We start from the raw sequence: 15,290 nt of genomic DNA on the forward strand, positions 1-15,290 counted from the left end.
AGGTCTCCGGGCCTGGGGTGCGTTTCCCGTACAACTACGGAGGTTAGCTTTTTACTAACGTGGTACGATGCATCGTTCAACTAACCAACATGTAAGTTACGACTGTTTCCCAAAACCGTCGTACTTACATAGTACTTTGTTAGTTTGAACCATGTTGGTTTCAACCAACATAGTTCAGACTACAATGGTTGCAGATGTGTTCGGAGAATGTCGGGCTCTGTCGGTTAGAGCCGAACGCATGAAGTCACGTAAAAGTAATGAAATTTGACATTGCATGACGTTTCCTGGGCCCAGCAGTTATAATATCAATAATAATAATAATAATACTTATTACAACAATAGGCAGTAATTTCAATAGGCCATAGGCTATGTATGCTTTAAAAAAATATATTTATAATTTTTTTTATAAAAATATATAGGCTATTAATAATAATAATAGGCATAACATAATAATGATAATTTTAATAATAACGTCACAGTCTATTGAACGTAGCCTACTAATTAGCCTAATCAGTGAAGCATAAATCGCCAACCGAGCAAATGTGAATAAATAAGTTACACATTTAATGAAACACACCGAATAGCCTATAGGCTAAATACTGGCCAATATTTTCGTTTGTTGTAGCGTGACAAGGTGGCGTGAAAGGATAGACCTCTGCATTTCGGATCTTGTAGTCGTACTGTAGGTTCGAGCCTAGATAATGATCGTTTAACAATGGTTTTGGAATCTTGGATAGCCTCAATCACTAAATATTCCTATGATCGTTTAGAACCTGTAGTCCTAGTTTTAACTACTGATTGGAGACCATATGCTTACTAGCCTAGGCTTAGGATAAATGTATATTATGTTCTATGAAAATTGGCATGGTTAGATTAGATTCAACTTTATTGTTATTGTGCAGAGCACAAGTACAAATACAACCAAATACAGTTTGCATCTAACCAGAAGTGCCAAAAAGGCAGAAAAGTGCAATGTGATATATAAAGTATAGACATGTGGTGCATAGACAGGGCAATAAATATAGTGCAGTGTAGACAGTAGTATACAGTTGGTTTGCAGAAGGTGATTTAGAGTAATATAAATGAAATATAAATATGTGCAGTATCTTAGCAGTTACCTTACAGTAAGAGCAGAATAAATATGGATATGTAATATGAACAATGTTGAACAACATGTTGTTGTGTAAGTGCTTTGGGTTTCACTCTTTCACTCTAAAAGCGCTATATAAATGAATACTTTACTGAATGATTGCCCTTCATTTCAATGGGATTTTGTCATGCCTTTATGCAGCATTTTTCCAATGTTGCCCTTGTTATGTGTTTTCATTGTGACACTGAAAACTGAATACTGTTACCACACACAAGTATTTCATGATATTTTAAATGCACAGATACAGTTTTTTTACCATTACTTTTTATCCATTGTAGTTATGAAGTTGTGTGTTGAATCACAACCACAAAATGACAGTTCACATAGCACAAATGTTTCAATGCTCAAATGGTTGAAGGATCTGCGTCAGCTGTACCAACACACACACACAAACACACACACACACACACACACACACAGTGTTACTGTAGGTGCTGCTCATGTTGTTGCCTTCTGCTGCTGAGATAGTAGCAAAGTCTATACTGTTGTTTTCAAATGCATGTCTATATTCCCTGAGTGCACTGACATTTCAAGACCTACTTTATTCCATCAACCCCCTATGATAATACAAGCATGTCAACTGCTCCATCTAGGAGCCCAATAGCGAGGCAGAGGCGCGGTACAACAACGCCCATAGCCGGACCCGCGTTGTTGTGGAGAGGGCCCTGGGCATGTGGAAAGGTGTGTGAGCAAATCCGCTGGTGGCCTGAAGCTCCATCCTGCAAAGGCGTGCAGTGTAGTTTTGGTGACATCGCTTCTGCAACATGGCCCTTCAGGATCACATCCTACTGCCGGCTGATGAGGAGCTGTTAGTGGAGGAGGTGGAAGAGGTCATTCCGGTGGCTGCTCCACACCTTCCTGCTGGCCTGGAAGCACACTGGGAATTAGTTGCACATATGTTTGGCCCCTAAACACCCAAACCCCACAATTCCCTGCCACATTCCCTGTTTTTTCCCCTTTTGTTTATGTTTTTTACATTTCTTTTAGTTTGGTGGGGGTGAGGGGGTAAATGTACTTAACTTTCCCACCATCACTTTCTCCCCATGATCCCTCCCACACACACACATGTTCCCTATGAGCCATGACATCAAAATACATACACAGATTGAAAGGTCACAAAGCAAAGGCAACTTACCATTTTTCCGCCTCCCATGACGGGCCTACCCATACCTGGGCCATGAAGGACAAGTTAAATAAGTGAAAATCATGTCACATTTTGACACTGACCACAGCACTCTGCATGCCCACTTAAGTCCCAGAGGTCTTAAAGTTCTCCAAGTGAGAGGCTACTCAACTTCACAGCAGCATTCTGTCATTGTACCAACATAATTCAGCGTAATTCATGTGTTCAAATATCAAGATCATATAATAACTGAGAGTAGCCTAACTTATACACCCACTAAACATAGCTTGTGATCAGACAAGATACAACACAAACCCCACTCCACAGGCATACTCACCTCACATCCATTGACTCAGTCTTGAACCCCTGACCTCTCTCATGTAAAGCACACACGCTACAGTCGCTGCCACAGAACAGTCACTTCACAACATCATAATGGGCTGTAGAGTCCATATACCGTTAGCTATGTGTATGATTAGCAGATGCTTCATCCAAACACACTAACATACGACTACAATGTAACGTTATCCTTTTATAACAATTACAATGCTAGCCTCACATAACAATACCGTTGGCATTCAAAAGCTTTATCACCAGATTACTTAACTTAACGGCTGTTCAAAAGAATCTGTGCTGACACATTAGCATTAGGCTACATGTAAATTCACGAATAATAACAACACAGATGATTGCGGTCACCATAGCACTTCACCACAGGCCGCTCTGTTGTGGGCTAACTCCACAACACTTCACTTTCCACTGTACCACATAACGTTGTCCAGTAATGTGCAATTGTAGCTTCCAGCAATGCTATGGTATGGTATCCCACAGCAATGTTATGGGATCGTTTAATGGCTACCTCTCATCCATCTGTCCTCTGCGTGTTCCGTCATCAGGGTTACGTCGTCTACTATGGTTCTTACTACATACTACAGGTCGAGAGGTGTAGCTGTAACTACACAACTTTACGATAGTGGTTGCGAACGTTAGTTGCTACTATGGTTTTGGGAAACACTGACGCAGTGTCACGATGCATCGTACTATGTAAGTTCCACCACCATAGTTCACACTATCGTTTTGGGGAACAGTTGTGTCGTACTTACATAGTTGCAACCATGTTAGTTGCTACCGTAGTTGGGAAACGCACTCCTGGACGGTATACCACCAGAGCTGTTTGAGGCCTTCTGGCCACAGCTTGGTACTCTATTGCTGAATATGCTCAACTTCTCCATTAATAGAGGCTCCTTTTCTGCCAGTTCAAATATTGCAATAATATCTCTTTTACTTAAGAAGGACAAGCCATCTCACGACTGTTCCTCTTACAGGCCTCTAAGTCTTCTGAACTGTGAAGTCAAGCTTTATGCTATGGTCTTAGCTACACGTTTAGAGCCCTACATGCCCCATCTGGTCCATCATGACCAAACTGGGTTTATCGAATCTAGACTAGCGTCGGACAATGTCCGTCGCTTGCTACACATTATAGATTCAGCCTCCAATTCAGAAGATCAAAATGCCATTCTCTCATTAGATGCTGAGAAGGCTTTTGATCGACTGGAGTGGTGTTACTTGTGGTCTGTCCTCGAAATCATGGGTTTCAGTGATAGCTTTATCTCTATGATTATGTCTATGATGAAGTTACTGTATGCTAACCCCTCTGCAGTCGATATAACGGGCAGCAACTGTTCAGCAAGGTTTCCAGTTACAAGATCATCCCGTCAGGGTTGTCCTTTATCTCCACTTTTATTTTCTCTGTCTTTGGAACCTGTTGCCCAGGCAATACGGCAGTCGGAGGCTCTAGAACCAATCATTATTTACGACACACCGCATTGCATCTCTCTGTATGCAGATGACATCTTAATTTTCACAAAAAAATCCTTCTAAATCCCTCCCACATTTTCTTAAAATCTTTGAGAACTTCAGCAGTATTTCAGGCTACAAAATAAACTGGACAAAATCAGCTTTAATGTTGCTGGGGGGACTGGATGATCAGATACCTCCTCTCAATATTCCAGTTGTTAGTAGTTTCACATATCTAGGAGTGTCCATCTGTCACTCACTCAATTTATTAACTGCTGACAATTATAATAAAGTTCTAAAAAAATGTGGATGGCGACCTGAATAGATGGGGTATGCTCCCTACTTCTTTCCAGTCTAGACTTTCAGTCATCAAGATGAACATACTGCCTCGCATTAATTTTGTGAGCAGTATGATCCCCCTAGCTCCACCAGGTGGTTACTGGAAGAAGCTACACTCAATCATTAGGTCTTATTTATGGAACAGAAAAAAACCCAGAATCAAAGCATCTACTCTACAAAGACATAGATTATCAGGAGGTATCAATTTGCCTAAGCTTGAATGGTATTTGGAGCTTTGTTTTGCACTCACTTGCCACCTGGCTGAACCCAGCTGCGTCCCATTGAAGAACGTTTAACACATCCATATTGTCTGTCTGGTCTGGTATATTCTAACATACCCCATAGCACAGTTAAACGTGATTTTGGGCCAATAATCTCTTATCTTCTTACGGTATGGCATAAAGTCCACCGATTTGCCAAAATCCCAAACACATTCTTTGCTCAATCTTCAGCAATCACTCTCTTTTAATCGATAAGAAACCAATTTTGTTTCCTCAGTGGAGCAATAGAGGGGTCTGTGTCTTCAAGGACATCATAGGGGAACAGGGTCTTCGTGCATTCCATGACCTAGAGAGATCCTATAATTTACCGAGCACTTTCTACTTTTACTTACAGTTACACACAGCAATGCGCACTCAGGGCGTTCCTTGGGGTATCGAGTTGGGGAATCATCCCCTTCATGTATTTTTTGACACTAAGGGTAAAATCAATGGTATTGTCTCAGACTTATATAAGTTTATAACTGATATAAGCCCTTATCACTTGTCAGACTCTGGAAGACAGATATTAACACCTCCCAGGACCCAGACTGGGGCGTGGTATGGTCAAACATATCCCTATCTTCCAGAAACCCTGACCATCAAATGATACATTATAAATTAATCCATAGGTCGTACTTAACTCCGCGAAGATTACAGCAAATGAAACTTAGAAACATACTGTGATTACTGTCCAGACAATACCATTGCTACCTTTTACCATATGGTGTGGCAGTGTCCAGAGGTTAATAGATTTTGGCATAGTGCTTCAGCCATCATGTCTAGTATTATCAAAGCACCCATTCCTCTCTCATCATGTCTGCTTCTACTCAATGACACATCGTCCCTGAAGCTAACAATAAACAGTAGGCGTCTTCTTCTGGCCGGTCTGACAGCCGCCAAAAGAATGATAGTCTGCCGCTGGAAACCACCGCATGCACTGTCAGTGAGGAAATGGCTCTCTTCTTACCGGGATATTGCTCAGCTAGAGCTCTCCACAGCACGTTTACATCATGCTAAAACCTTTAATATTGATTGCTGGTCAGAGCTATTAGAGAAAATAAACAATATGATGTAGATAAGGTCAAACTTAGCATCTCTCTCTGTATGGTTATATTGGAGGGGAGATTCCTGGGTGGCAAGGGGAAAGGGTTGAGAGGTGTGTGTGTGTGTTCTGTGTTGCTTCTTTCTTTTTTTTTTGTTAAAAAAAAAAAGTGAATCATGTTAGCGGTTGGAGGGTGGGCTTGGGCTGGGTGGTGTGGAGACAGGGGGGACATGGGGAGAAGAGGGGAAACAGGCATCAGAATAAGCAACACTTCACAGTGCCTCTGTGATATTTTTTAAGGATGCTGTAACCAGCCTAATGTTTTTTTTCCTATTGTGAAGTAGTTTCCCCGCCAATGCGTGAATAATGATTGCAAGAAAATAAATAAATAATTGATTACAAAAAATAAAGTAATAAAAAACACAGTTGGGAATTGTGGTCAAATAGTTCAGTCTTAGATGATTAGATTAGATGATTTTACTTGTCATTGTCTGAGAGTCGTTCAGGTGCTTTTTGGCAAACTCCTGACAAAAAAAAAGGCTTCCATCTGTCCACTACCATAAAGGTGTGATTGGTGGAGTGCTGCACTGATGTTTGTCCTTCTTTACGCTTCTCTCATCCTCTCAAATGATCTCTGGATCTCATTTATAGTGACCATTGGGCCCTTTGTTACCTGTCTGACCAAGGCCCTGCATCCCGGATTACTCAGTTTGGCTGAGCGGCCAGATCTAGGAAGACTGTTAGTTGTTCCAAACTTTTCCAGTTGAGAATAATGGAGGCTACCTTGCTCTTGGGCACTTTCAGTGCTGCAGAAATGTTATTGTATCCTTCCCCACATCTGTGTCTTCACACAACCCTGTCTCATAGGTCTACGGACAATTCTCTTGACCTTGTGGCTTCATTTTCAACACTTAATCTATTGCCATTTTATGCTTCTATGTACTATTACCTTGTGTGCTTTGTTTTCTTTTTTATTCTTTACTTTTTAAACTATTCTTTGACTATTGCCCTTCTATGCTTTTTTTAATGTTAAATCCATGTTGTCCATACTGCATATCCAACATCCCCCCAACCTACTACATGTTAGTTGGCTTGAAGTTGACTGGTTTTCTGTGTGTTTTTCCACCAACAACACTGTTGTTATTGATGTCAAGTTGCCTTAGTAAACAACAGACTATATCCGCTGAATAGCGGTTGAGGAGATACCAATTTTCGACTGATGGCTCTCTAGGAAGTGACGTTAGATTAGACCAGCTGAGGGAGGAGTGGTGGTGAGGGTGGTTGTTAGTTTACTTGTTAGACATTTCTTGCGTGGTAAAAATCCACTTTTATTCGTGGTGGTCATCAGCTTTGCTTGCCTGCAACAAAAACTCACCACACGCTACTGGCTAGCCTGGACATATCCAGACTCTTTCACAAAGTGAATAGTCTGGCAACTTTCAATTGGGAAATGTTTGCAACACTTGCATCGCGACAGGCACTAACTTTGAAATCACTGGTTCAGCCTTACCAATCACATTGATCAGAGATTCCTAACATTACTTCCTACTTTGCCTAAACTTTACAAACTGACAATAAACAGCATCAACAGTCAGGAAACAATGTATGTGGGTCTACCTTTGCTGTAAATAGATTTCTGCATTTTTTGATGTTGCTACTTCTGTTTATCACAATAAGTTTCAGTTTTGTCTTCGCACAAATTGAATGTCATTGTTCTCAGCCACTCCCTCTGTTCGCTGATTGGACAGGTACTGTAAAGATTGGCTGGAGAAAATCGCAAACCCAGACTACGTACTGAAGGAAAATGAAAATTTAGTGGAAGTACGTAGGAGGGCAAAGCCAGGCTACTGGTATATCACATAGATCTGGGAGAATTTTTGGTTGAGGCCTTTTAGCATTGTAAGTGTATTTGAAACATTCCAAATCAATGAAGTGCCAGTGAAAGGGCATTTCAGAGTTTTGCACATTCAAAAAGAATTCGGAAAGGTTGTTGGTGCAGTAGGCAGATATCAATGCGTCGCCATGCATACACCATCTCAAAGTTCCAACGTCTGTAGAATATTTTTATTAATTTGAAACCTTATCCTTTCAGGTGTCATGCAGCTATGGGTTGATATAATAAGCATGATGGTGGGAACAGTCATGTATGCCCTGGTTCTGGCCCAAATAACAGCCCTGGTGACTAACTCCAGGGCCAGTGAGAATGTCTACAATCAGAAGGTGAGGTGTGCATTATTTCTGTGTACCAGATAGAAATGCTAAATGACTCTATGAAGGTCATTGCAAAAGCAGTTTATGGCTCTATGTTTATATGCCGTGTTGCCTCATAAGTGGTAACAGGAAATTGGAAATTGCAATTGTGTGACATCACAGATACACCAGATGTAGCAATACCACTGTCATCACTCACATACATCATACTGTACATACAGTGTGCTGGCAGTACACCCCCCCCCCCCCCCCCCCCCCCCCCCGAATACACAGCACATTGTCTCATGACATATTGCACACTGCCCTCTCCCCACATACACAGCACACTATACCATCTCCCTTGTCATCCCCCCAACACACACACCAAGACCCCTGGCAGTTGGGTTAGCCCCTTGAGCCGTGGATCTGCCCAAGGTTTCTTCCTTAGTAAGGGAGTTTTTCCTTGCCCCTGTTGCTCTTGGGTGCTCCTTGTTGGTGCCCCCCCCCCCCCATCTCAATCCTCCCCCACCTTTCTTATGCGCAGCCCTTGCCACTTAATCTACTAAACCCCTCTTCTACTACACTTTTTACCCCCCCCCCCCCATAAATGCACAAATAGGCTGACACCAGACATAATTTCACTGCATTTCTTACATCCAGTAACTATATGCATGTGACAATAAACGTCCTTGTATCCTTGTAATACCAGTTCATAATGATGAATTACATAGTATTGTACACATACAAACACTGTAGCAACATAGCTACAGATGGAGACATGCTGACGCTATTTGCAACTTAAAACATGGCAACTTATGTGCAAAACAGACCGCACAGGGATGAAAGAGCATTTTGCCTGCCACTGGAGTGCAGAATGGCGAACTGCACTTTTCTTACTCATGCATGCATTTATGGGAAGGTTGAGGGGAAAGTACGAGTATTGTGCAAAAACATGGGACAAGTGTTAATAGCGATCAATTATGTATTCCAGCTTATGTATGAAAACAGCACACGTCTGTTTTGGAGTGAAATATTTCTGCCTTTTAAAGGTCCCATATTAGACTTTATTATGACTGCCGCTAGCTACGCTAGCGAAGCGGTCATATACAGTAGCCTACTACACAAAATACTGTTGATACTCTTTTGCATGGTGCTGGTTGGAAACTATATTTTTCAGATGGGGGTGGGTAGTCAGCGCCCTATATGGCTCTGGGTGTAGTAATATTCAAATTTCTCTTATTGAGACGTGTCAATAGGGAAGATTTCTGACTAGCTCACAGAAGTGCATAGTTTCTGACATCAACCTCTCTCTAACCCACAAAAACACAACGCACAGTTTTGTTTTGCACCTGGAGTGTTTGTAGAAGCATCAGAGACCCAAATGGAAGTACAAAAGCACAGAAAAAGTAAGTTTTGCATAATATGGCCCCTTAAAAGGAGGTGTAATCCAAATTGTGGTTAAATGTGTCAATTAGATAACCTTTCAGACACAACAGAATCAGTAACTTATTCAGAGCACCAGTTTTTCTTCATTGTAGTAGCCTACCTTAAAAGCAACTTTAACTTTTGTTTGCCTTTCTAATGCTGTACTTTCACATCATCCACTTCCCAATCTGCTAGACTAGGGCAGTGTTTCTCAACCGGGGTGCCGTCCGGCATCCTCAAGGGTGCCGCAGAAACGTGGCTGACACTAGGCAAATAAAATAAAATTAAAATAAATTAATGCAGAATTTTGGAATCTTTCTTCTAGCTTTATCACACAGTTAAGTAAATGGAGGCCACATCAGAGAAAATAGTTCAGATTATTTTTTTCTAACACCGAAGCTGCAATCATGGTTTGGAACGTAGCCTGTATGACATCTTCAAATATTTACAGCGCTCGATAGCGGATTAGTTGTCATAGCGTTGTGTCGCAGTTAATTAATGAATGAAAAGAAAATCTCCAGAGTCTGATACATTAGGCCTTAAAATCATCCTCTTCATCGTGTGGTCATTCAGTGAACGAGGGAGAGACCTAGCAAGACGAAGAAACGACAGTATGATTCATCTTCCAGGGGTGGGTAGTAGGCCTATTGCGTTACAAGTAGCCTAACGCACATGAGTAAAAAAGTATTTTTTTCGAGGAACGGCAACTTTCCATATTCCTTTTTCATAACTGTACTTCTACTTTCACTCAAGTACATTTTTGAGCAAATAATCTACTCTTTACTCTGCTACATTTTCAATTGCCTTTCGTTACGAGTACAAGTATATTATCGGAGGAGAAAAGTGCACCCGGTGCACAACGGCGTGGGAGAAAAGAAACAGGGCTTCAGAATGCATCGTTACGTTGCTCCGCGATTATAAAAGTCTGACCATGTTGTAGCAGCCTACTACGCTACTACTCTATATATGAGAGCTGTGGACCAGGAGCTACGTGTGTGTCAGTCATCCATTCCTGCGAGAATAGAGCGGTTGAGTGCATCGTCCCAGGCCCAAGTCTCTCACTGAGTGCGTGTGTATAGTGTGTGTGTGTGTGAGTTGCAGTATGCTACATGCGTTATGCATTTGTTGCATATGCGCTTGTGGTGGAATTATACCGTGCAGTTATGGGCATTGCAAATTGCGTTGGAAGGCGGTAACAGGAAGTGATGAGTGCTGTTTACCTTATGAAGTATTTCCACGCAAAATGGCAAGGCACTGCTTTCTGCTGACAGAAAAACTCGCTAATTGTGTTTGTCTTTGGACATTGAGGCCTTTTGTGTCTATGACTGATTTAATGAGATATAAAAAAGACAGAGACCCCTATTTTCCACCCTGGCGCCAGCGCAAACTGTATTTTGGTATTTTACACGTCTCATTTTTAAAAAATGCACCAGGAGGTGTGGCGAAGAACAACCTAGGGAGTAGTCCGGCGCGTTGTCTATAAATCGCTAATGTACACTACCTAAAAAGCATTGCGCCACTGATCAAGAGAAACCTGGGGCCTGTTGCACAAAACTAGGATAAGGGATTAAGCCGGGGGGGGTATTCCATCAACCTCGCTAAAGGCCAAACCTGGCTTATTTCGATAAGTCTCGCTAATTTTAGTGAGAAGTCCGTTCCATTAATGAGGTTAACGTGAATCCCAGCTTGGTAACCATGGGAATTTATGCCACAGAACTAACCTGCTCCGTAGCAGGTTAACTTTCAAGCTAAATTAAGCTGTGTTGCAAAAAAAAAACCATCAGTCGGAAAACGAGTCCAAAAAGATGGTTCCGTCAACCTGTGCTCTCGTCACCTGTAGCCTACAACTTCAAAAATAGAAGTAGGCCTATAGAAATGTTTTTTTCCGACAGTGCACCAAGCATGGATTTACACATTCACTACCTCCAAAGAATGTATGAAGATTATACGATTAAACATGTTTTAACTTCACATGCGTGTGGTTCTAGGAATCGTGCTACTCTGCGTCACTTACAGTACGTTCGGTGGTGGTGTAACGTGCAGCGAGACGGTATAGGAAAGGAATTTCATTCTTGCGTGTTCGCAGGTTCGCTTCCCATACGAAGTATTAAGGCTACATTGTTTATCACCTTGATGATGGCATTTTTAGTTATAATCTTTGATGAAAGACATATGTCTACGGCTGATAAAGGGTCATGCACATTTGGTAGGCTGTTCAGTGACATATTATATCTGATGCAAGCCAAAGGATAATTATTCTGTAGCCTAGGCAGCGAATAATTAAAACTGCTTCATGTGTCGACGATTGTTCATGAATGTCAAATCAACTGTGTGCCACACAGATCAAAAACTAGGCATAAATTGAATTGAAAGCCATTGCATTTCAGATAATTTTATTTCAAACACTTTGGGACTTATGGGAGACAGGCTATTATACTATACTATTGATACTAATTTATTTTATGACCACCTACACCTAGACAATAATTTAGAGTGAACAATTTTAATATAAGAACGTGGCTATAGATAGTTTTGAATATATGGCAAAGTTGTTTTTGAGTTTATACTATTTATTCATTCACTCGTTTTGTTCAAGCATAGACTGTAGGCTATAGTCTGTGTTCAAGAGTGAAGCCAATCAAACTCGCAATTGATTTCAAACCATTAGCATTGTTGTTTTAAATGTATGCTTTCATTATTCTCCAATTTCTGTAGGCAATCTATTTTTTTCTCTCGATGTTAAATTTGATGACTTTCGATGAAAATCCTGTAGATGGCGCTTGCCTATCGAACAGAAATCATCTAGTATTGTCTTAATTTTACGACATATATCGTCTTTTCGTCAATCTACTGTTTTGGTCTACTTTTCTACCTCGTGCACGAGCAGAGATGAAGCTGAACTAAACCTCGCTTGAATAAACGAGGCCAAGATGCCGCTAACTTGAGTTAATGGAACGGTTCAGCCCCAAGTGAAAGTCTACGCTAGTTCAAGCCAGGCTATTTCTGTTAAGCACCGCCTTCATTAGCGAGGTTGATGGAATACCCCCCGGGATATCTTAGTTATCCTGGCTCAATTTATCCGTGATCCGGTTGCACAAAAGCGGGATAGGGGGCAGTAGGATATGTGGTAACGCTTTAGAATAACATGTGCTTATTAGGTATTAAAAGTGCATAATAAGCAGTTAACAATTCATTACTAACAGTTAGTTAACTGTTGTTATCCTTTAATAACATTAACTAACTGTTAACATGCAGCTTGTAAGTGTTAATAAGCAGCCTTTTAAGTTACTTACAAGCATATTTGTTAACAGTTGTAAGTGTTAACAAGCAGCTTGTTAATGCTTATTAATGGTGTATAAGACAAAGAGGTGGATAACTAATACACTTATAAGACCTTTCTTACCTATTTGTAGTAAATTTTGCAGCCCCCCAATCTAAAGCGAGGACCATGTAGCCTATAGTTCCAACAAGCCCAACCTTCTATCTCTCTATATACTGTATCTCTCCATCTAGCTTGGTTTAGCTGTGAGAAATACACCTTCAAAATTGTTGCTGTGAGCAGGAATCGAACCCCGGTCGCCTGCATCAGAGAGTGCATCACTACTTATTGAGCTACACATATTGGGGCAGCTGTGGCCTACTGGGGGGCAGCTGTGGCCTAAGGGTTAGCGCTTCGGATTTGTAACTGGAGGGTTGCCGGTTCGAACCCCGACTAGTAGGCACGGCTGAAGTGCCCTTGAGCAAGGCACCTAACCCCTCACTGCTCCCCGAGCGCCGCTGTAGCAGGCAGCTCACTGTGCCGGGATTAGTGTGTGCTTCACCTCACTGTGTGTACACTGTGTGCTGTGTGTGTTTCACTAATTCACGGATTGGGATAAATCCAGAGACCAAATTTCCCTCACGGGATCAAAAGAGTATACTTATACTTATACACTACTTTTCTTATACAGCTGATGAAATTGTTTATGTTGATTCTATATTCCGAAGTGCTATATCACACTAGCTATGCTTTTTACAAATATGTTTCTGATGGAAAAGTGGTGTTTAATTAATGCAGAAACAGACCACGAATGTTCGCCTCTGTTCAAGGCAAACTGAAACATGTTTTAAATCGATCACGAACGTTCGCCTATGTTTGCAACTTTGAACCAGAGCTTTGAACGCACCCACTTATCGTCTTTAAGCCTCGGTTGCTAGGTAACCAAACTATATACAAAGCTGGCATATCTTTAGACTGCTGACAAACTGACAAACTGTTTTATGCGTTCACTGAACAAAGATTAAGGAAATTATACACCACTTTTCCATCAGAAACAAAAAGCATAGCTAGTATGATATAGAACATCGGAATATAGAATCAAAATGAACATTTTCATCAGCAAATTAGGAACAATAATGTAGCTCAACAAGTAGCGATGCACCCCCTGACGTGGGAGACCGGGGATCGGGTCCTGCTCACTGCAACAATTTTGAAGGTGCATTTCTCACAGCTAAACCAAGCTAGATAGAGAGATACAGTATATAAAGAGATAGAAGGTTGGGCTTGTGGAACTATAGGCTACATGGTCCTCGCTTTAGATTGGGGGGCTGCAAAATGTACTACAAATAGGTAAGAAAGGTCTTATAAGCGTATTAGTTATCCACCTCTTTGTCTTATACACCATTAACAAGCATTAACAAGCTGCTTGTTAACACTTACAACTGTTAACAAATATGCTTGTAAGTAACTTAAAAGGCTGCTTATTAACACTTAACACAAGCTGCATGTTAACAGTTAGTTAATGTTATTAAAGGATAACAACAGTTAACTAACTGTTAGTAATGAATTGTTAACTGCTTATTATGCACTGTTAATACCTAATAAGCACATGTTATTCTAAAGCGTTACCGGATAGGTTATGTTATAAGTTACCATGGAGATTTATTCTGTGGAGCTAGCCTGCTCCAGACCAGGCTAAATTCCAGGATCTATTTAATCTCATCCCTTACCTCAGTCAGCAGTCACCACAAATGGAAACCAATAGTTATTCCACTGCCCACTACACATTGTTATCACATATAACTAGATCCATTGTCATTATTTAAACATTTGTGATCATTAATTTCATTCATTTTGGATAAATGATGATTTTTAGATGATGTTGCAATCATTAGATAATTTACAGTTTCCCAAACTATAAGGCTATATATAAAATGACTGAATATAAGGGCCACAGAGAAAAGAAATCCAAATTCCTCTGCCACTGCAGGACATATTTAACTTAAATTTAAAGCATGCATATTGACTAATTTAACACATATTGATCCCTCACCAGCTGACCACTGTCGTCATCAGGGAAGATTGCTTTGCTTTATCACTGTGGCGGTGTTGCCTTTCTTTTTAATTATGTCTTTTACATACTCGCCATTCCCGACCTGTCGTGCGACAATGTGACGTTACGGGAGCGCTGTAACCATTTATACTTGCGAGTGGTGGTTGCGACACTTGTTGCAATATTGTTAAAGGAAATGACAAATGTCATTCTCATTGGTTTAAATGATGTTACGCCCTAAACACACCCATGACTGATTAAGAAACCTAGGAACGCCTTGTTGCGCCATCCGCCCAACGTTTGATAACAACGTTTGATAAACACTCCCAATGTGGAATGAACATCCTACTAAATTTGAATAAGCTTTTGGCTAGTGACCATGCGCTTTAGACTGTCGTGATAGGGCCCAGAATTGCTAATAAACAGTCTATTTCTACATCTCTCATTTACTGCTAATGGGCATAGCCATCTTGGGTATACAAACTCAACTTCCCTCTCGAAATTATGACTTACAAGTACAACTGGAACGCACCAATACGTCTTCTGCACCATTTTCCAACACAGGAAAATAGTATTAAGAACAGTTTGTTTATGAGTGATGCTGTGTATGCACTATATGGGACCATATACTAGCCTACTCCTTTCTAAAATG

General features: G+C 40.9%; 1 protein-coding gene and 1 long non-coding RNA gene across 4 annotated transcripts in view; one reads left to right on the forward strand and one right to left on the reverse strand.

Moving 5' to 3' along the window:
- Positions 1-15,290, forward strand: part of smg7 (SMG7 nonsense mediated mRNA decay factor) — a 127,229-nt gene that overhangs the window by 35,899 nt on the left and 76,040 nt on the right. The gene's annotated exons all lie outside the window — the stretch shown is intronic.
- LOC121718849 lies at positions 1,673-2,609 on the reverse strand. Its single transcript, XR_006034042.1, has 2 exons — positions 2,286-2,609; positions 1,673-2,016 (listed from the first exon to the last, which is right to left on the reverse strand). It is a non-coding gene; the product is annotated as an uncharacterized LOC121718849 (long non-coding RNA).

This window comes from Alosa sapidissima, chromosome 1 (genome assembly GCF_018492685.1).
Source record: "Alosa sapidissima isolate fAloSap1 chromosome 1, fAloSap1.pri, whole genome shotgun sequence".
Taxonomy (NCBI): Eukaryota; Metazoa; Chordata; class Actinopteri; order Clupeiformes; family Clupeidae; genus Alosa; species Alosa sapidissima.